The sequence below is a fragment of the Phyllostomus discolor genome, chromosome X (genome assembly GCF_004126475.2).
Source record: "Phyllostomus discolor isolate MPI-MPIP mPhyDis1 chromosome X, mPhyDis1.pri.v3, whole genome shotgun sequence".
Taxonomy (NCBI): Eukaryota; Metazoa; Chordata; class Mammalia; order Chiroptera; family Phyllostomidae; genus Phyllostomus; species Phyllostomus discolor.
Genome location: NC_050198.1, coordinates 75,272,883 through 75,294,575, shown reverse-complemented (window position 1 = coordinate 75,294,575; position 21,693 = coordinate 75,272,883). Strand labels below are relative to the sequence as shown.

At 39.1% G+C, this 21,693-nt stretch overlaps 1 protein-coding gene across 1 annotated transcript in view; it reads left to right on the top strand.

Moving 5' to 3' along the window:
* The window catches only part of TENM1 (teneurin transmembrane protein 1), a 375,964-nt gene that overhangs the window by 271,978 nt on the left and 82,293 nt on the right, over positions 1–21,693 (top strand). The window lies entirely within an intron of this gene.

Genomic DNA, 21,693 nt, shown 5'->3' with positions numbered 1-21,693 from the left:
CTGACCCACAACCCAGACATGTGCCCTGACTGGGAATCGAACCGGTGATCCTTTGGTTTTCAGGCCGGCACTCAATCCACTCAGCCACATCAGCCAGATGTACTCAATCTTAACATACCCCTGACAAACATCACCTCTGCAGTCCATCCTGGAAGATAGGCACAATCAGGACTAATGTTTAGCCAATATGCATTAGTATAGTCATAACCATTATTGAAATGCTACTTTTCTGGTTGATAATTAATTATTGTCCAGAGCCCTGTGAGTGCCTCCCTGACATCCTAACCTCTCCCCAGAGATTACTTCCTGGGAATTCTTAACAGTGCAACAACTAAAGGGTTAACTGACTGGAAGAGAGTCTCAAGAATGCAGGCTTCTTGTCCTGGCCAGTGATCCTCAGTTGGTTGCATAATCATCCAGCAAACTGAAAGGTCACTGGTTCATTTCTGGTCAGGGCACATGCCTGGGTTGTGAGTATGGTCCCTGGTCCAGGCATGTACAAAAGGCAGCTGGTTAATGTTACTCACTCGCATCAGTATCTGTCTGTGTGTCTGTCTGTCTGTCTGTCTCTCTCTCTCTCTCCACCTCCCATCTCCTTCTCTTCCCCTCTATCTAAAATCATTGAGCATGTCCTCAGGTTGAGATTTTTTAAAATGTAGGTTTCTTCTATCACTGTTACCATTTAAATATGTCGACTATGTTGAATATCTCAGAGACTCCAGACATTTATGGTTTTTGCTTAACAACCAACCTTTAATGAATCTTTCCTCCATTAATTTATCTAAATCTCTATCAAAGCTATTTATATTTTCAATTTATATCACCCATGGGATAACAAAGTCCAAATCCTTTTGCCTTCTGTGAGAGGTTAGCCTCTCTTTTTCTTTGTCCTAAATTGACTCCTCAATCTTTAAGGGGTAACGCTCAGTTCTATTGCCCGGAATTTGTGAATAAACCTGTGTTCTCCCAATGAGCTTCATGACTATAGACTTGGATCACAGTCCCTTCCTATGCCATAAGCTGAACAATAGTCAACTTTTAAGTCTATCATCATATATAACCCAATCTATCTCCTTAATTATTTAATCAGTCTTCTCTATCCCTTCTCCAAGATGGTGTGTGTGTGTGCTTTTATTTTAGTAAGTTTTATGAGGCATTTATTATAGTGGCTTTTAAGAAGTCCAAGAAGGATTTGTTGAACCCAAACCAATACGGTGGTAAGAGGAACTGAGTTGGAAAACTGGTTACAGACTTTTAGAATCCTTGTTCACATGTGTTAATTAATTCTACATACAATAAATTATTTTATTTCAGTTTTTCTAACCTAAAAAAATAAGAAGTCAATGTGGTCTTTTTAAACTGTTACACAAATAGAACACACTTGTTGCACAAAAATTAAGAAGAGAGAATACAAAAATATTTTTATTTAAAGTCACCCATAATCATACCCTATATAGAAAACCACTGTTAACATTTTAGTATATATCTATCTAGACATTTTTCTATGCATATCATATATTTTATTCTCTATTAATGGAATCATATTATAAGGTGCTATTCTAAAATCTGCTTTTCACACTTACTTTATTATGAACATCTTTCCATGCCAAAATGATATAGTGAGATCAATGCGTTTGTTAGGTGGTCACTTATTATTTCAAACATTAAGAGGCTACTCTTCAGCCATTTGCCATTTGCCATATGCAGATGAAATTCCAACCACAATCAAAGTTTACAACTTTACCTGTCTTCAAGGCCCTTTCAAGTTATATCTGTGTCTTTCATAAAGCCTCTCTGGCTAATCCCAGCCTATTAAATCAGGATTTCTTTAACAGTGTCTATACTACCCAATTAGCACATGATTATATTTTGCATTCTTTTACTTTCCAGTTCTTTCATGAACGGGAGGATTTTTTATTACTGAAGTAAGTTGCCTGGGATGAGAAACTACATCTAATATTTCTTTTGAATCTTGCCCACCTCCCCAGCAATATCTTGCACAGTGTGGGATCCACTACACATGTGTGTTGTGTAATTGATCAGTTAGGTAACTTTTACCTTTATTGAGTATTCCTAAAAGGAATTTCATTGGTGCTTAAAGAAGATAAACTTTTTTCCCCTAAGAGAACATAAATCCCCCACATATTATGTTAAAGTGCTTTGAAATGTTTTTCTCTTATGCTAGCTCCCCCATTTCTTACACATAGTAGGTCCACAATAAATATTTGAAGAGTGAATGCAGAACTCAGGAGCAACATGTGATCGGCTCATCTTTTAGGGAAATACATTAGGCTAGGTCCCACCTTTACACAGATTTAAAATTCTTGTGGGTATTTTAAGGTTTTCTGCATAAGAAATAGGGAGGAATCAAGCATGCATTATGTCTGAAATTGACATCCTCCTGAGTTGCCACCAGTATGAAAAACACTCATCTCACCTATCACATTCAGCCTGCCACATACAGGATGAATATGTTAGCTTTTCCAAATAAAGCCAATAGTTGGTTCATTGCAGCTTTTTTCTCTTAGAAAGGCATAGTAATAGAGTCTTGATGAAGAGAATTTACATAAACTCTTGAAGCATCAGTAATGAGAGTGCCAAAATTTCTGTATCTATTAAAGTTAATAGTAGGCTAAGTTTTCCCTGTCATGGCTAGTAGTGTATTCTCCTTTGGGTTGATTTGCTCATCTTTCCATCCAGGAGTGGCCTTTACAATAATGTGTATTCACCTCAAAGCAGTCATGGGCCCTAAGAACATTTGTCCCAGGCTTCGGACAGCTGGATGTCTAATCCATCTAAGACAGCGTTCATATAAAGTACTGAGCTGATGTTGGCAACATCTGCTCTGATCCAGTGTGTGAATGAAGATGTTTAAAGGAAGAGAATGTTAACAGTTAACAGTGCTTGAAGGCCCTGTTAGTCATCTTCACAATCACTCAGATAGCAAAACAAATGTCCAGACATCAGTCGCTCTTGAATATGCTGGTCAGGACACTTAGGTGTTGGTCCAGGACACCTATCTCCATGCCGAATATAGACAGCACTTACCCTTGTCAGTAAATCAGAAGTGAGTCTCATTATATGGAATGCTGCAGGGCAATTTCATAGACTTGCACAGAAGGAAAAAGCATGCAAGAAGTCATTAAAACACAGGGTGCAAATTGAGAGGACAGTCTTGCTAATTGCTAATTATGTCTTTGAGGTTCTCCTGCAGGTTCTTTACCTCTCAAGAAAGCCCAATTTGTTTGTTTTTTTGCTTAAGAACTACCATGTACATCAGTTCCTTCTTCCTTCCCCCTTAGAAAACAGCAAATGTATAAGGGATTTCTTTAAGGAAAGATTTCATTCTCATTCTCTCTCTCTCTCTCTCTCTCTCTCTCTCTCTCTCTCTCTCTCTCTCTCTCTCTCTCTCTCTCCCCCCATAGAAGCTAATAAAGAAAAACTGAAACTCTGTAGATTGGTAGAAAATGGAAATGCACATCTAGGAAGTAGCAGTTTGAGGTTAGGAAAGAGAGCTTGCCCTAAGACTTTAACAAGCAACATATTGCAATTACAGGCAGGTTCTCCAACATGTCCTTAATTAGGCAAGGTAAGTCAAATAAATGTTAATCTGCAAGACAGCTCATTTATTTTCTGAATCTATTCTAAAAATAGGATAAAGTAAAATTTGCTTTTGAAATCATTTGCCCTAAAGTTGGAGGAAATTATCAAGAGGGATTAAAAACCAGTCAGCGAAGGCTAAAAGGTCAGAAGCCATGGGATTTTGTTTTATTTATTTATTTACTTACTTACTTACTTATTTACTTGTTTCTTATTTAGAGAAATGACAGCAAATTGTGATGAATACCAGGTTAGGGAGACTAGACATTCTTGTTCAGTGCATGTAGTGCCAGCGTTCCTTTTAGTGGCCCTGTGTAAGTCACTGTACCTCACTGAACTTTCATGTCCCTGAACACTAAAATAGACTTAAGGATGCCATTGCCTCATTTTGTTATGTTGGGCTAGTCATTCAAACACTGGTCCCGAGATTCCTTAGCTGTAAACTGAAGAACTTGGAATGGTCTCCCTCCCAGCTTTAATGTATTAAAAATAACCACAGCTATAATATACTGTCTACTCTGTGCCATACGCTGGGCTAGATATTTTACACTCAGTGTCTCTAGTCTCCACAACAACACACAAGATCAATATATTTATCTCCATTGTATGGGTGAGGAAACAGAGACTTAGACAGGTTAAGAAATTTACCCAGGGTCACACAATTTACAGATAATGCTGACATTCAAATGAAGTCTGCCTAACTCCAAATCCCATGATCAAAAAAAACAAAAAGTTAGGGGGACTTGCTAGGCCTCCACTATACTGCACTGCCTGCCCTTTAGTTAAAACCCATGATCTCTGTTGACTTCTCCAGAAGGGTAGGAAATATTGGGGGGGATGCTTTGGGAACAAAATATTTATATTTGCAAGATAATGATTTTTAGCCTAGTTTCTTTTACTTATTAAAATTCTTCCTCTGATTTTTCTGACCTGGTAGTGTACCTGTAGTGCACTACATAGCATTTACATAGTCTGTAAATGTAATTATTCAAATAAATCTCCAGGAAAGCTTGTCACATCTTTTTGTAAGATTCTGCAATTAGGAGCTTCAACATTTTCTTAAGGGATGGAGGAAGGAAACCTTAACTTTATCAAATTTCTTGACTACAACTTGTAACTACAAATTTTGTTCAAAGGAACAATGGAAGTGGCTCTGAATAGAATTTCATATAAGATAGCCCCTGGGTACTTCTCTGGGAAGAAATCTTTATCTGATCCAGTTTTATACACTTTGACTTGAGTCCAATAAAAGGAAATATTTGGCATTTAACTCATCAATACTTCACTGTAATGGGGCAAGGAAGAAAGTTCAGTAAAAGAGCTTGGTGGCGTGCTAATCCCTAGCATTGTATATGAGTTTGAATGGACTTTGAAAGATGCTTTTAAAACATGCATGGATGATGTAGTTGGAACTTAGGTTCCATTTATTATTTTTACTGCAACTTGCTTTAATTCTACAGAGAACTCAAACTAATGAGTCATGTAATAGATGACCAAGTACTTAAGCAGAATGTGAAATGGTACTAGGTGGGGATATAAAATAAAATTTGTGACAAGCTGAATACATTGATTTTTTTTAAGTAGATACAGAGGGTGAAGGAGTGACTGGACAGGATGAAATTAATCAGTGACTTAATTTGGTTCCCTTGGCCCTCACCAAGGATTATATCTCTATTTTCATGTGCATCTGTAAGCAAACTGACCTCAGAACTCAGCAGGTCTTAGGCAATATCCAGATGAGTGCAAACAGCCCCTGAGCTGTTCCCTAGGAGGGAAATGATCCTTAAATCTTGACAGCTTCCAAAAGTGTTTTTAGGGTATTCATAATCGTAATCATATAGGAGTTACTTTAACTTTATTAGCAATTAAGAAATCTGGGTATGATAGAGTCGAGGCCAAAACCATCTGTTTTGTCTCTACCCAGCTCTATCTGAGGTGCATCCAGAGGCTCTGCTGACTCCCCTGGCATCTACATGCTATTCCGAAAGGCTATATTTGAGGTTGTTGGAAAGATGCTGAGACTCTGATCAGTAATATCTTGCTAATATCACTGGTGTCTATGGAGGAGAGTGTGTAACATGCAAACAGGTGCAAGAATATCCTTTTGGTTCCCCTATGCAATGGGAAGCAGCAAGATTTTCCCTATGGTGACATAACCATTTGGAGTGACACTAAGGCCAGCCCTCAAGAAAATTCCAGGCAAGCTGAAGCATGAGTAAAATGAATAGCACATTTCAGAAACTACAAATAAACCAGTATGGTTCAAGTAAAAATGTGTGAAAGTAATAGAAGGGGCAGGAATAGGAAGTTTGGATTTTATCTTATAGACAAAGAATTTGAAGCAGCGGAGTGACGTGATCATCCTGTGTGTACATTTTTGATTGATCATTTTTGTGGCAGGGTAGAAAATGTGCTGGAGTAAGGTTGGGGCATAGAATCATAGGGAGCCCTGAAAGTTACAGTTTAAGAAATAGAACGGAATCTCATGAAAGAGAAAATAAATCTTCAGGAAAAAAAGTGAACAGTTTGGCATCTTAGGAAGCCAAATAATAGTTTGTTTCAAGAAGGTGCAAAAACAGTTTCAAATGTAATACATTTGTAGCCATTGGACTAGGCAATGAGGAGCTCATTGGTGAGTCTGCCATTGGTGGTTTCAATGGTGGTAGAGGTGGAAGCCAGATTTCAGTCACTTGATGAGCCAATGAGAGTTGAAAAAATAAACAGCACTACTGAAGGTCACTCTAATGAGAAGCTTGGATATAAACAATCGAGTGTTAAGTAATGAGAGGACAAGGCACTCGGGGGAGGTTTCTCTGTAGGAGAGATGGAGCAATAGAAAGATACAGAAGATGGAATAAATGATGAAACAAGATCTGGAGGAAACTAGAAGGGAATAGGCTTTCAGTGGGAGGGGAGATTGAAGAGACCATCTTAAGGTAATATGTAGATATAAGAATGAGGATAAGTTTGTAGATAGAAGGAGCTAGAAGGCTGATGGTATATCATTCTGTTAGCCTCAGTGTTTTCAAGGAAGTGGTGGGTTTATTCTGCTAAAAATGAGCAAGTAAGATGAGGTTTTGAGGTATTATGGGAAAGGTTTGGGAGAGCCAATTAATGAAGTAGGATTTCTGGTTAAGAACATTCTACCACCCATCGGCAAATTCCCAGCTCAACTTCAAGGCATATCCCGTGAGAAGTTTCCTCCCACATATTTGTCTTAGAATCAGAGGCAGCTTGAAAGAAATATGTTTCAGAAAGCCTTGCGATTCAGGCAAAATATTTGTTCTTTATTGCTCAGTGATCCCATGCTGTTTTCACTTCTGGAGACTGTTTTTCCTAAGCTATATTACTGGTCGCTCAGTTTACACTGGCTACACCAGAATGAGAGCTTAATGTGCTATTCACAGTTGGTCTAATTCATCTGCTTATGATGGTCAAAAGATTTTGACCTTATATTATGTGAGCAACTGGAACTTGAGAACCTTTCTGTCTTTTCTGTCACAGTCCTAAAGCCATAAACTTTTAGTGGGGAAGACAACAAAAGGAAAAGCACTTATATCTAGCCTTGGCTAATTGCTCTAGGTAACATCCATGGTTAATACAGAAAACCAGCATTAAGTTCATTCAAGTTTTATAAAGCTACAAATGCATTATTAAATGACATTTTCTTCTTCATTTATTTTAATATTCATGTATGCATAAGATTCTTGCAAACACAGATATATTATTTTAGAGGCCAAATGTCATGAGAGATAAGGTCCCAGGTTTTTGGAGTCAAACAGAACTGTATGCAAATCCCAGATCCAGCACTCAGTAAATTTGTGACCTTGGGGTAAGTCACTTAACTTCCCTGAACATCAGCTTCTACATCTGTGAAGTTAGCATGCTAGTAATAGTGCCTACACAACAGAATGTTCAGAATGCATAGAAAGTGCCTATTGGAGTATCCAGCATGCAGTACGTGTATAGTAAATGTTGTCTGCCATTATGATTGGGCTTGCTGTTTTGTTGCTAATAATAATCCTGCTTATAGTAGTGATCCAAGCATGGAGTAAGTTACTTTGGAAAGAGGCAAGTTCCATGTCATTGTAAGTCAATCTGAGACTCGATTATTTCTAGGGAGGAATGGTACCACAAAACAAGCAAGAGGCAAGGTAGGGTAGGATTCAGGTGTTATATGTGACTTGACTAGTTGATCCCTCCCAACCTTAAGATGCAGTAATTCTAGTGCCGCTTCCTTGTATGTGTATTTTGAGGAGTCCTCTGTCCAAGGCCCTCCTCACAAAATTAATTTCCTGATCAAGCTACCATTTCACCATTACATTCATTCTGTAAGGGTTTTCTTCAGATGTGAACGTCAGGGTTTATTGCAGGATATTGCCTGAGGGAGCAACACATTAATTCCTCATTCAGACACTTAATGAGGGATTTGTGGGCATGGAGCACAGGCTGGATGTGTTTGGATACATGAGATAACCTGAGGGGACAAGCCAAGGTGGGAGCTACTCCAGATAGCATGGGGACATGGGGTGCTATGTATCTGACAGAATGGCAGCAAAGTGGGGAGAGATGGGGCAATAACAGTGATATGTTCCTCTGCAGTATTGTCTAAGTCAGTCTTATACCCCTACATATCAAGACAGACAGTATGGAATTATGATTCTTACTCTTTTTATTTAAGATCACCACCCAAAATAGCTTTGCTTCCTTATCACAGCTCTTTGGTGTCACTTCTTTCTTTCTTTTTAACATTTTATTTATTTAGTTTTGGGGGGGGCAGAAAGAGAGGGAGAGAAACATCAGTGTGTGGTTGCCTCTCGAGCACCCCCTACCAGGGACCTGGCACACAACCCAGGCATGTGTCCTCGCTGGGAATTGAACTGGTGACCCTTTGGTTTGCAGGCTGGAACTCAATCCACTGAGCCACACCAGCCAGGGCCATGTCACTTCTTTCTTGTCTGTCCACTTAAGATGCACTTCAGCTGACAATAAGAAGAACCCCCTCCACACCAAACCAAATGACAGAGATCGCATACTAACAAACTGAAGATCATTGAAGTCATATTTTGAGTGGTGTATTATGGTAACCTATAAATAACTAATTGCATAAAATTGCTTTGGTAGTTTCTAGATGGCAGCTTTAATTAAAAGCACCAGAGACATTTAGAAGTTTAGAAATGGATGGCATGTAATTTGCCCTTTTACCAACCATAAAATGGTAATTAAGGAATTTGATTCACTTCTTCCTATTAAAAGTTTTATGAGAATAGCAAGTTCCTTCTAAATACAGTTTCTGTTCAGCAGAAGGTAGTACGTTTGCTTTATCAGTCTTCTCCAGAAGGGTAAGATGTTTTAATGTACAAATTCTTCAGAAGTTAATTAGGAAATTTCTTTCAATGCAAAATGTTTGTTTTTAAGGTTCTAAAACATAAAACTGTATTAGAGCTAAATCTTTGATCACTGCCCCATATTGCTCCACCATAAGTTCAAGCTGTCTCAGTAATGTCAAGTTTACCAAATGCATGGAGCTGACTATAAATATCTAAGAAATGAGAAAGTCATTTCCTGGTGAGTCCACCATGCTTTGCTGATTCTTGAAAGAATCTAAAATCTACAGTGTTCTGGCTTCCCAGATAGTTCAGAATATTCACTCCACATCAGAAGAGTCCTCAGAAGACATTTTTTCCTTCATTGTTCTTCCAGCAATACTGGTTAAATTAGCAAATATAGAGTGTAAAATTCACACAATATGCAGCAAACCCAGATCTCTTTGGAAATCCATGATTTTAACACCATCACAGGCTAAAACACAGGTGGAAGTGGAGCCAGTGAGCCCATTTTTATTTTATAATTGATCAATTGATTGCATTTCTGGGCCACTTCAGACCACGGATTATAGATAGCACCACACAGGGCGTATAGATCAGCATTTCAAGGGCAACTCATGACTTAACTTACCTTAAAACCATGGGTGTCAAACTCGTTTTCACGAGGGGCCACATCAGCCTCGTGGTTGCCTTCAAAGGGCCAAATGTAATTTTAGGACTGTATAAATGAAACTGCTCCTTAACTGTTAAGCAAGAGCTTGGTGCTGCTGCCAGGTAGAAACAAGGTGCCAGATGGGATAAAACAAGGTGGAGGGCTGGATTCGGCCTGCAGGCATTCTTTTTCTTTTTATTTTAAAGATTTTATTTATTTATTTTTAGAGAGGGAAGGGAGGGAGGGAGGGAGAGAGAGAGAGAGAGAAACATCAATGTGCGGTTGCTGGGGGTCATGGCCTGCAACCCAGGCATGTACCCTGACTGGGAATCGAACCTGCGACACATTGGTTTGCAGCCCACTGAGCTACGCCAGCCAGGGCTGGCCTGCAGGCATTCTGTTTGCCATCTGTGCCTTAAACACACAACAAAGCTGCTAGGTTTGTTTTTCTTTAAGTCAAGCAGATACTCTAAATCTATCTAAGCAGCAATGGGACAGTGAGAGGAATATTTTATCACTGGCATTATTTAGAATTTCCAGGGATTGGTGATAGTAAACATAGACCTGCTATTCATCAGTTTTATTACTGCCTTTAATATTTCCACCAAAAATGCACTCTCCATATTATCTGTACCCATGATACACCACTCCTACTTCCCCCACAATTCTGCAGGTATAAGGAAAATATTAACAAAATAATATTCAGTGGAAAGTTCAAGACACAAAACTGTATGCACTGTATGCTTCTACATGTGTAAGGGTGCAGGGGTGGTGTGGACACAAATGGAAAAAGTTTGAGAGGAAGTTTATCTAAATCTCGATATTAGCAATGATAATTGCAACATAAGGAATTTTTTATAACATAAGGAATTTTGAGTGTTTTATTTTCTTCTCTTTAATTTTCTGACCATTTATTGTTTTTACAATTCAACAAAAGACAAAATATGGGAGTAAAGGACAGAAAACTGTACTTGAACAATGATTAAAATAAAATTAAAAAAAATAAAATGGAATTCTTTCAGCCTAAAGAATAAAAAAATAAAAAATAAATAAACACACACACACTCTTTCCTGTCCTACAGCCAATTTTTGAGGACTCAGGTGTCTTTGCTTTCATAAATGACAGCTCTCCAGAAGGGGTGTCATACTGCAGATGGGTGACAATGGGTTTCACTCATCTGAACGTGTTACTGGAGACCTGCTGAAGGGGCAGTACCATAAATCAAAAAATAACATCCATGCAAGGCCGTGAAGACATCCTGGCAGGCCAGTAGTACAAGCACTTTTGTTGCATTTATTGTTTTGGGGGGTTTTTTTGTGAAAAGGAAAGGAAATGTTTATTTAATGCTATACTAACTTAAAGTAGTGACCTAATGTCTTTACCAAAATCCCAAAGTCCCTTAAAAACACCCACAAACACACAGTCCTTCCTTCCTTCCCCCTTTGCCCAGTCCAGAGTACCATATCTCAGGAAAGGAAATAGAAGTCCATGGCTCAGGCAGTCCTCTGGTTCTTCCCAGTTAGTACCCGATCTCGACTGGGAGACCTCCCTGGGTTCCCGGCACCCTCGGCTGAGTCGCCGGGATCTCTGCTAAAACCAGGTGGTGGTTCCCCCTTCTAAAGCTGTGGGGGCCCCACTCTGCCAGGCCGCGTGGTTCTCTCCTCAGGGCTGCCGCGTGGTTCCCTCTCTCTGGGATGCGGGAGTCTCCACTCTGCTAAAGACGTGTGGTTCTCCTTCCTAAAGCAGCATGGTTCTCCTCCTCAGGGCTGCCGCGTGGTTCTCTCTCTCAGGGCTGCAGGAGTCTACACTCCGTCAAGTCCACGTCCCATTTATTGTTTTTTGAGAAAGAGAAGTATGAAGAATACAAATTAAAATAGCCAATAATCTCCCCATCTACATAAGCCCCATTGCTCTTGAAATATAAAATTAATAAAATAATAAAAAGTAATATTTATCTATAGTTTGAAAGCTTGTACTCCATAGAAAGGTGCAGAAAGAAAATTCCAGGCTTCTTCACCACAGACACACTCCAGTTTCTGTCTTTAAAGGCAAACTGTTTCTTGCTATTCCTTTGTATGTATTTTTCCCTTACATAAAAGGAATCACAGTATATAAATTACTCTTCACCCCGCTTCTTTCATTTGATGATATATCCTAAAGATACTTCCATAAAAGCATGTACATATCTACCTCTTTCTGGTGAAGAAACTGTATATTATAACATATGGATATACCATAATTTATTAATCCATTTTCTTCTTTTTTAAATTGTTTTATTGATTATACTATTATAGTTGCCTTGATTTTCCCCTGTTGCCCCCCTATCCAGCAGCCCCCACTCCCTCAGGCAAACCCCCCACCATTTTTTATGGACATAGATCATGAATGTACGTTCTTTGGCTACTCTGTTTCCTATACCATGCTTTACATCCTCACGGCTACTCTGTAACTACCAATTTACACTTCTTAATCCCCTCACCTCTTCACCCATTCTCTCCCACACCCCACTCCCATCTGGCAACTATCAAAAAACTCCCTATATCTATGATTCTGTCTCTGTTCTTCTTGTTTGCTTAGTTTATTTTTTAGATTCAATTTTTGATAGATTTATATTTTTTGCCATTTTATTGTTCATAGTATTGCCCTTCTTGTTTTTATTAAACAAGTCCCTTTAACATTTCATAAAATGATGGTTTGGTGATGATGAACTCCTTTAGTTTTTCTTATCCAGGAAGCTCTTTATCTGCCCTTCAATTCTAAATGATAGCTTTGCTGGGTAGAGCAATCATGGCCGTAGGTCCCTGCTTTTCATGACTTTGAAAATTTCTTGGCAGTCCATTCTAGCCTGCTAAATTTCTTTTGAAAAATCAGCTGACAGTCTGATAGGAACTGCTTTGTAGGTAACTCTCTGCTTTTCTCTTGCTGCTTTTGAGATTCTCCTTTTATCTTTAACATTTGGCATTTTAATTATGATGTGTCTTGGAGTGGGCCTCTTTGCATCCATCTTGTTTGGGACTCTCTGTGCTTCCTGGACTTGTGTGTCTATTTCCTTCACTATATTAAGGAAGTTTTCAGTCATTATTTTTTCAAATAGATTCCCAATTTTTTCCTCTTTCTCTTCTCCTTCTGGCACCCCTATGATGTGAATGTTGGACCTCTTGAAGTTGTCCCAGAGGCTGCTTGCACTATCCTCATTATTTTGGATTCTGTTTTCTTCTTGTTCTGATTGTTTTTGTTTTGTTTTGTTTTGTTTTTGCTCCCTTGTGTTCCAAATCATTGATATGATTCTTAGCTTCATCCCCTCTACTGTTGTTTCCCTGTAAATTGTTTGTTTCAACTAGTGTATCCTTCATATCTGACTGGATCTTTTTTATGCTGTTAAGGTCCTCGCTGAGTTCCTTAAGCATCTTTATAACCAGTGTTTTGAACTCTGCATCTGATAGGTTGCTTATCTCCATTTTATTTAGCTCTTTTTCTAGTTTTGATCTGTTCTTTCATTTGGGCTATATTTCCTTGTCTCCTTGTTTTGACAGCCTCCCAGTGTTTGTTTCTGTGTATTAGGTAGAGCTGCTTTGACTCCATGTCTTGGTAGCATGGCCTAATGTAGTAGGTGTCCTATAGGGTCCAATGGCAGAGCCTCCCCTATCACCTAAGCTGGTGCTGGAGGTGTGCCTTTTGAGTGGGCTGAGTACACCCTCTTATAATTTTGAGCCTCGGTTGCTGTTGGTAGATCAATGGGAAAAATTTACCCAGGCCAGTCAGCTGCAAGGATTGACCACTTACCACCAACCTTCAACCTCCTTGGAGGATCAGCTGTGCAGGGGCAGGGTGGTGGTGCTCCAATGTGGTGTGTAGCTATCCACTGGATGTGCAGGCTCTGGGGTTCCCTGGGTGGTGCAGGCTAAGGTCATCCCCAACCTGTGTTCTGCCCAGGGCCACCCTGCCTGAGCTATAAAGCAATCTGAGATGGCTGCTACTTGTGCTGGCCTTGTAGATCCCTAGGCAAAGCCAAGCTGTGAATCTAGGCTGGCTGCTGCTAGTGCCAGGCCTGGGGCTCACTGAGGCCAGCTGTTGATTGTTTGAGAGGATTTAGGAAGTTGTAAAGCATGAGCCAAGACCAACCATTCGTATGGAAAAGCAGCTTGGGTGGGCCCATAAATTGTGTGGGGAGAAGTCTCTGGGGATCTCCAAGGTGGGTCAAATGGTGTTAGCCAGGTTGATAGAGTCTCAAGTATAGCACCAGCTTGCCAGCTCAATGGCTTTGTGGGGGGAGGGTTTAAAAAAGGAACAATGGCCTCTGCTTTACTTGATGCCAGACAGTTCAGTTTCTCCCTTTATGCCACTGGGTCCTTTCAAGCTGCTACCCTGGTGCTGGAGCTCGGAGGGAGTGAGTCTGAGTAGGTGAATCTGTGTGGGGGTTCTTTAAGAGGAACTGCTTGGGGCTCCAGCAGTTTCTTCCACTGACTCAATCCCTGCTGGTTTTTGCAGCCAGAAGTTGTAGGGACTTGTCTTCCTGTAACTGGAACCCTGGGCTGGGGAGCCTGGTATGGGGCTGAGACTCCTCAATCACAAGATATCCCTCCCAAATTTTTAGCCACCACATGTGGGTGTGGGACCAGCCCATTCCGCATTGTGCCCCTCTTACCAATCTGGGTGAAGGTGATTTCTTTAATTCCATAGTTGTCAGACTTCTATTCAACTCAAGTTCTGACGGTATTGAGTGATGGTTGTTCTATATTTTACTTGGAATTTTGATGTGGTTGTGAGAAGAAGCAAGCCATATCTGCCTGTACCACCATCTTGACCAGAAGTTCTGCTATTTGCTTCTTGATGGCCATTTAAAAAAAAAATCTTTTGTCACTACAATCCTACATTGAAAAACCTACTTGATATATTTTGGAGCACTTCCGTTAGAATATAGGTAGGGTTAATTTTTAGCTATAGTACATATTACCAAATTTTCCTCCCAAAGGATTGAACATATTCACACGAATAGTGTATAAGAGTACCAATTTCACCACTCTGGGTATCATTAAATCTTTTAACACATGCCCACCTGATCAGTGGAAAATGGTAGCTTGTAGCTTTAATTTGAATTTCTTTAATTATAAATTAAGTTCAGTGTCATTTTATATCCATTGTGACCATTTATATTTCTTTGTCAATAAACTCACACTCATATCCTCTGCCAAATTTTCTACTGAGCTATTCATCTTCCTGTCTTATAAATTAAGAAAAGCATTTCTTTGTCTCCCATATGTGTGGCAAGTATTTTCCAACTTTGTCGTTTCTCTTTTTTTAACCACATAAGTTTTCTAACTTTATATGGTCAGGTTTAGCAATATATTTCCTTAAGGTCTCTAAAGTTTGTGTTCTTCTAGGAAAACCCTCCTGTAGTAAAGGTATTTTCAAGGCAGGTGGGCAGGCCTTTCAATGACCCTTAAATCATACTGTGTCTTTCCCATTTGGACCTCATGAAATTTGGAAAACTTAGGAAGTGTTTAGAGTAATTAAATCTAGAGACATTGGAATCAGGCAGATAAAACTGAGCTCAAATTTATTATTAATATCCTCAAGCCACTGCTTTCTCATCTGTAAAATGCAAATCATGCTTCAGCCTTCCTTATGAGGTTATATAGGATGAAATGACACAATATGGGTTGAGTCAGTTCCTGGCACAGATTAAGCACTGAATAAAGTATGATGATGAGAATGAGGATAAATAAATTTTAAAACTAGTTATTGTTATTAATTGGATTGTTTTCAAGGCTAGTGACAAACATTTTGTCTTGAAAATGTTTTGACTATGGTATATTCAAATTCTCTTCTGTCAAATTTCATTAATTGTATGTATGTACACAGCCCTGATTTAACTGTGTTTCAACCACATATTTAAAATACGTGGAGACAGGTACCGGTGAGAGCTTGGTGCAAAAAAAATGTGTAGAAAGTCACAAGTGCAAATATTTATGTGAAGACATGTGCTAGGATGACATTACAGTTTAAAAAAAAAAGGCCAACCTAATAATCCGTCAACAGGGGTTTAAGTCAGACGATGAAATATTATACAACAGTAAAAAATGAATTAACATGGTTTACATATAAAAACATTAATAGTCACAAACCATAAGGTTATATGAATAAAAGAGAAAATTGCAAAAGATTATAAATTGTGTGATACCATTAGCATTTTTATTGTGGTGAAATATACAAAACAAAATTTACCAGTTCAACTATTTTTAGTGTACAATTTAGGTAATTAAGTACATTCACACTGTTGTGCAGCCATCACCACCATCTATTTCCTACATAAATTTTCAAAGCACAAAAAAATGCTATATACTATTTGTGGATATACACACATATATGTAGAAAATGTGTAAAAGAAGAATAATGGTTACCTGTGGGAGGGAAGGAAAAAAACAATACAGATAAAGACAAGGGGCTTTGTCAGTATCTATAATATTTTTTAAAGTGATATTTGAAACAAATGTTAATACCTATTTAAATTGAATGGTAGATGTGTGGCAGTGTATAATGTTATTTTATGAGTAGTCTCCTATTTGAAATAAAATAAGTCACAAGTAGGGTTAGGAAGGCAAATTGCAAATTTATACTTGGCAATTCAATTTTAAAAAGTGATTTCTTTTGGTTTTTTCTTTTTTTCTTTACTGTTGACACTATTACAGATGTTCTCGTTCCCCTCTACCCACTTTGCCCACCTATACCCACCTCCCACACCTCCCTTCCCTCTGGACACCACCACACTCTTGTCTGTGTCTATGGATGATGCATACATGTTCTTTCATCCTTTTACCCCTTTACCTTCTTTCATCCAGCCCCCCCACCCCTCCCCTCTGACAGCTGTCAGTTTGTTTCATGTAACCATGTCTCTGTTTCTATTTTGTTCATCAGTTTATTTTGTTCATTAGATTCCACATATAAATTAAATCATAGTATTTGTGTTCCTCTGACTAGCTTGTTTCACTTAGCATAATACTCACCAGGTCCATCCATGCTATCACAAAAAGTAAGAATTTCTTCCTTTTTATGGTTATGTGCTTCTCTGCTGTGTAAATGTACCACAGATTTTTTATCTACTCATCTACTTTGTTTTAAATAAGGCTTTTACTCATACAGAGATGATATTCAAAACATTTAACAACCTCTGAGACACAGGTACCAACATATCAGAATACACAATAGCTTTGGCCCTGGAACAGGGTTTTTAACACTGCCTACATTGCCCAGCATTAGTCCCTTATTTTTTGAACTGATTGGATTTGGGGCTTTTATTATCTGCAGAGTTCACCAACACCTCTAGTATGTGTCCACATGTGGAGTTCCTTAAATGGTTGACAGTGAACTTCCTCAATGTTAAGGAGCCTCAATATACCAAGTCAGGACTCTTTTGGCCAAGATGGAGGTGTAGGTAGACTCGTTTCACCTCCTCACACAACTATAAGAAGGATTACAATCAATCTAAAACCAAAAAAATCAACCAGATCTGCCAGAAAATCAAGCTGCATGAAAGTCCAACAACAAAGGACTTAAAGACGAAACATTCATCAGACCAGTAGGAGGGACACAGAGGACACAGTGTGGTGCATTCAAGGTGGTAGCAGCAAGGCAGTGGTGGTGAGGCAATGGCAGTGGTGGTCAGCAGAAGGGCAGTTACATATTCACATGTGGCAGACAAAAACAAAAAGGGACAACTGGGGAGTGAGCCATCCAAGCCCCAGGCCAGACTGTGTAGTCCAGGGTTCCAGTGCCAGGAAAATAAAGACTCATAACCTCTGGCTATAAAAACCAGTGGGGGGTGGGGCAGTAGAAGAAATTGCTGCTCTTGCAGGAGAGTCCACTTAAAGGGCCCACAGCATTCTAGAATGTACACAAACCCACCCACTCTGGGAATCAGAACCAGGGCAGCAGCTAGAAGGGCACCAGTTGCTTAGAGGAAGTGGGGAAAATGACTGAAAATGGGGCAAGAGCTAAGCAAGCAGCATTGTTCCCTCTCTGACCCCAACTCTACATACAGTGCCACAAATCGGCAAAGTGGGTTGCACTACCCTGGTGAATACCTAAGGCTCTGCCCCTTACAATGTAACAGGTGCACCAACACAGGCAATCAAAGCAGCTCTACCTAATACACAGAAACAAACACAGCAAGGCTACCAAATTGAGGAGACAAAGAAATATGGCCCAAATGAAAGAACAGGACAAAACTCTAGGAAAAGAACTAAGTGACCAGAGATAGCTAACCTATCAAATGCAGAGTTCAGAACAATAGTGATCAAGATGCTCAGAGAAGTGATTGACTATGGTCATGAAATAAAGGAAGAAGCGATGGCTATACAAAGTAAAAGTAAGAAAGGGAAGCAACAGTGAAAGGAAGGAAACTGGGGTTCAAATCAATGATTTGGAACAAAAGAAATAAACATTCACCTGAAACAGAAAGAAGAAAAAAGAATTCAGAAAAATGAGGAGAGACTCAGGAACCTCTGGGACAACTTTAAATGTTTCAACATCCGAATCATAGGGGTGCCAGAAGAAGAAGAGGAAGAGCAAGAAATTGAAAACTTATTTGAAAGGGTAATGAAGGAAAACTTCCCCAATTTGATGAAGGAAATAGAAATACAAGTCCAGGAAGCTCAGACAATCCCAAATAAGTTGGACCCAAAGACACGTCATAAGTAAAATGCCAAAGGTTAAAGATAAGGAGAGGATCTTAAAAGCAGCAAGAGGAAAGGAGACAGTAACCTACAAAGGAATTCTCATAAGACCATCAGCTGATTTCTTAAAAGAAACTTTACAGGCATGAAGGGGCTGGAAAGAAGTGTTCAAAGTTGTGAAAGGCAAGGACCTACATCCAAGATGACTCTATCCAGCAAAGCTGTCATTTAGAATGGAAGGGCAGATAAAGTGCTTCCCAGACAAGGTAAAGTTAAAGTTCATTATCACCAAGCCCATATTATATGAAATGTTAAAGGGACTTATCTAAGAAAAAGAAGATCAAAACTGTGAACAGTAAATGACAACAAACTCACAACTATCAACAACTGAACCTAAAAAAAAAAAAAAAGCAAACTAAGTAAACAACTAGAACGGGAACAGACTTACAGAAATGGAGACCACATGGAGGGTTACCAGCTGGGAGCGGGAGGGGGAGAGTGGGGGAAAAGGTACAGGGAATAAGAATAATTGGTGGGTACAAAATAGACAGGGGTAGGTTAAGAATAGTATAGGAAATAGAGAAGCCAAAGAACTCATATGTATGACCCATAGATATGAACTAAGGGGAAGGACTGATGGAGGGATTGGGGGTACTAGGCAGAGGGGGGAAAGGGGAGAATGGGACAACTGTAAGAACCTATTCAGTAAGATACACTTAAAAATATATATATATATCAAGTCAGCATTATCATTGACCAAAGAAAGTCACTGTTTACTTGGAGTGAGTCCTGGCCCATTTAAAGCTTTTCCCTGAGGAATCAAGGCTTAGTAACGCAAATGCAAGGTTATCTTCAACCCCTAAATATCAAGGTCTAGCCAGGAAGCCCCATTGTTATTTGTTCCATTTTCCTTCCAGTTTCATTTACTAGCTATTCCATTTGTTTTTTTCAAACAGCTTGTTAGACTGTGTAATAATTTTGAGGGAAAAAGAAGGTGGGTAAGTGCCCCATTTTACCAGTGTTTACTCAGGAAAGAAAGCTGATAACAGCTATAATTGCCCTTAGAGGACAGCACTACTTCCTCATTTTGGAAAGCATCTCTAACCCAAGGAAATTGAAGACATGGTAATATATTGATAGGTCTCAGTTTTAGAACTTGGGGTCCCTCAAAGGGCACCTTCCCACTTTCCTCAGAGTGGAAAACTGGGGGCATTTCTGTAGATAGTGGGCTGAAGACAGGTGGCTTTTAAATCTTCCTATTATACTTGTTTAGGCTTGCAATTTTTGAGATACCACAGATCAACACTTAGCACCCTCAAAATCTTTCATTTTGTTGTTATTTCTTTTTACTAATGCTGGGCACTATTTTGTATTTTGAGTCTATATGGTCTAATTTTATCAGGATGATGTTATTCAAATAACGTATTTGAATGTTTAAAAAAAATAGTCAATTAGCAAATGACCAAAACCACTGCTTTCTGAATTGGACCTAAATTGATACCTTCCTAGTTCTTGGAAACACTAGAGATATTTAAACAGTTGAATTAAGGAACCATTACAGTTGCAAAAGTGTTATCTGGCAGCATTTTAATATGCCTCTGTTTCCCTTTATTTTACTTACTTTATCAGACTATCCAGCTGTTATCAATTACTCTTTTTTACTGATGGCTCCCAAGTGTTGTTCTTTTGTTTGTTTGTTTTTGTTTTTAAGTATATGAATGATTTTTTAGAGATTTTATTTATTTATTTTTAGAGATACGAGAAGGGAGGGAGAAAGAGAGGGAGAGAAACAGCAATGTGTGGTTGCCTCTTATGCACCCCCTACTGGGGACCTAGCCCACAACCCAGGCATGTGTCCTGATTGGGAATCGAACTGGCAACCCTTTCATTCGTGGACTGGCACTCAGTCCACTGAGCCACACCAGCCAGTATACCAAGTGTTCTGTTCTTAATATCGACTATAGTTATTTATTCTAGAAACATATAAAGCACTCCTTTATGGCAAGAACTATGCCAAATGCTGTCACCAAACACTGCAACCATCTCTTGCTACAGCAAGAACCTTCTGGTTATGAAACAAATTTCCAAAGATGCCATCATCCTAATTTATGCTTTCAATATATTTAACTGGTGTCAATAAGACAGTGGTTGTCAATGATCCACTCTACTGTTTATAACATTCCCACTGGTTTTAGCTGCTCTATCAGATGTACATCATGCTCCCAGTGTATCTTGTTAAGAAAATAACCATGTTCACTGAGCTCTACTGTTTTGTTAAACTTTTCAAGCAGCAAACTATGTGGTCTGCATTGGGAAGTCTAGAAATATATGTGGTATTAAAAGACATGATACCTGCCTGTGAGTGGAATATGATCTGGTTGGGGAGATGGGGAATCATTAGAGAAGATTGTACTCCAGCATTAGGTTGTATGATACAAACTGTAAATACACCAGGGGTTCAGAGGACAGAGAGCTGATTGGGATTTGGAGAAAGGGAGAGAGGAAAATGAGCAGAGGGGGGAAGATTGGTGATAAGGAAAGAAATCTGAAAAATAACTTGACATATGGGTGAAGAAAAATTACAAACTGAATTCTGACCTCTATTCCTCGTAAGTTAGGTTAAGTGAATTGAAAAAAAAAAAAAGGGGGTAATAGACGAAAGCAAAATGCAATGAAGAGAATATAGGGCAGTGGACAATAAAGGGGCAAGGCTAAATGGGGAATGACTCAGCCCTTCTTATGAAGGTTGGGGTGTCCTGAAATGGATTTGTTAAAATAGCCCTCACTTAGTTTGTAAAATGCATTCTTGAGTCCAGCCAGAACACCCCATGGTCTTATTGACAGGCTAGGCTTTAGATTTGACACCTAATGACATTTTATAGCTGTTGTAATCCTCTTTTCTACCCACTTTACTTGAACACATCTCTTATCATAGACTCAGAAATTTCTACCATCATACAAGACCAATGAAATTGTTTGATATAGTTGACAAGGAAATACCTCCATTGAGATATTTGCAAGTCTTTAAGTCACTTTGTATATTGTAGTTATTGAAGCTAGACTTGCACTGTACCTTGAATTATGGATTTGCATACTAGGAGAAAGAAAGGGTATTCTGGGCATGGGGAATAATGCAGGTAAAAATGGGGTGATGGGAAAGTGAAGGGTGATGGGAAAGGTGTGATTCAGAGCCAGTGCATAGACCAATTTGACTGGAGATGTAACACAAGATCCTATCAGACCCATCATCACTATCCCCATGGAGGAGATGCTGGCGAAATTGCACATGGGGTTCCTGCCATCTGAGATGAGCAGTGCTGAAGCAGGTAATCATATAACAGATAAACCACTGCACGAAGCCAGAAAACTAACAGTTAATCAAAATTATAAATATTAACATCACTTGTGTTAACCTTTCAGAAAGATTACATAGATAGAATA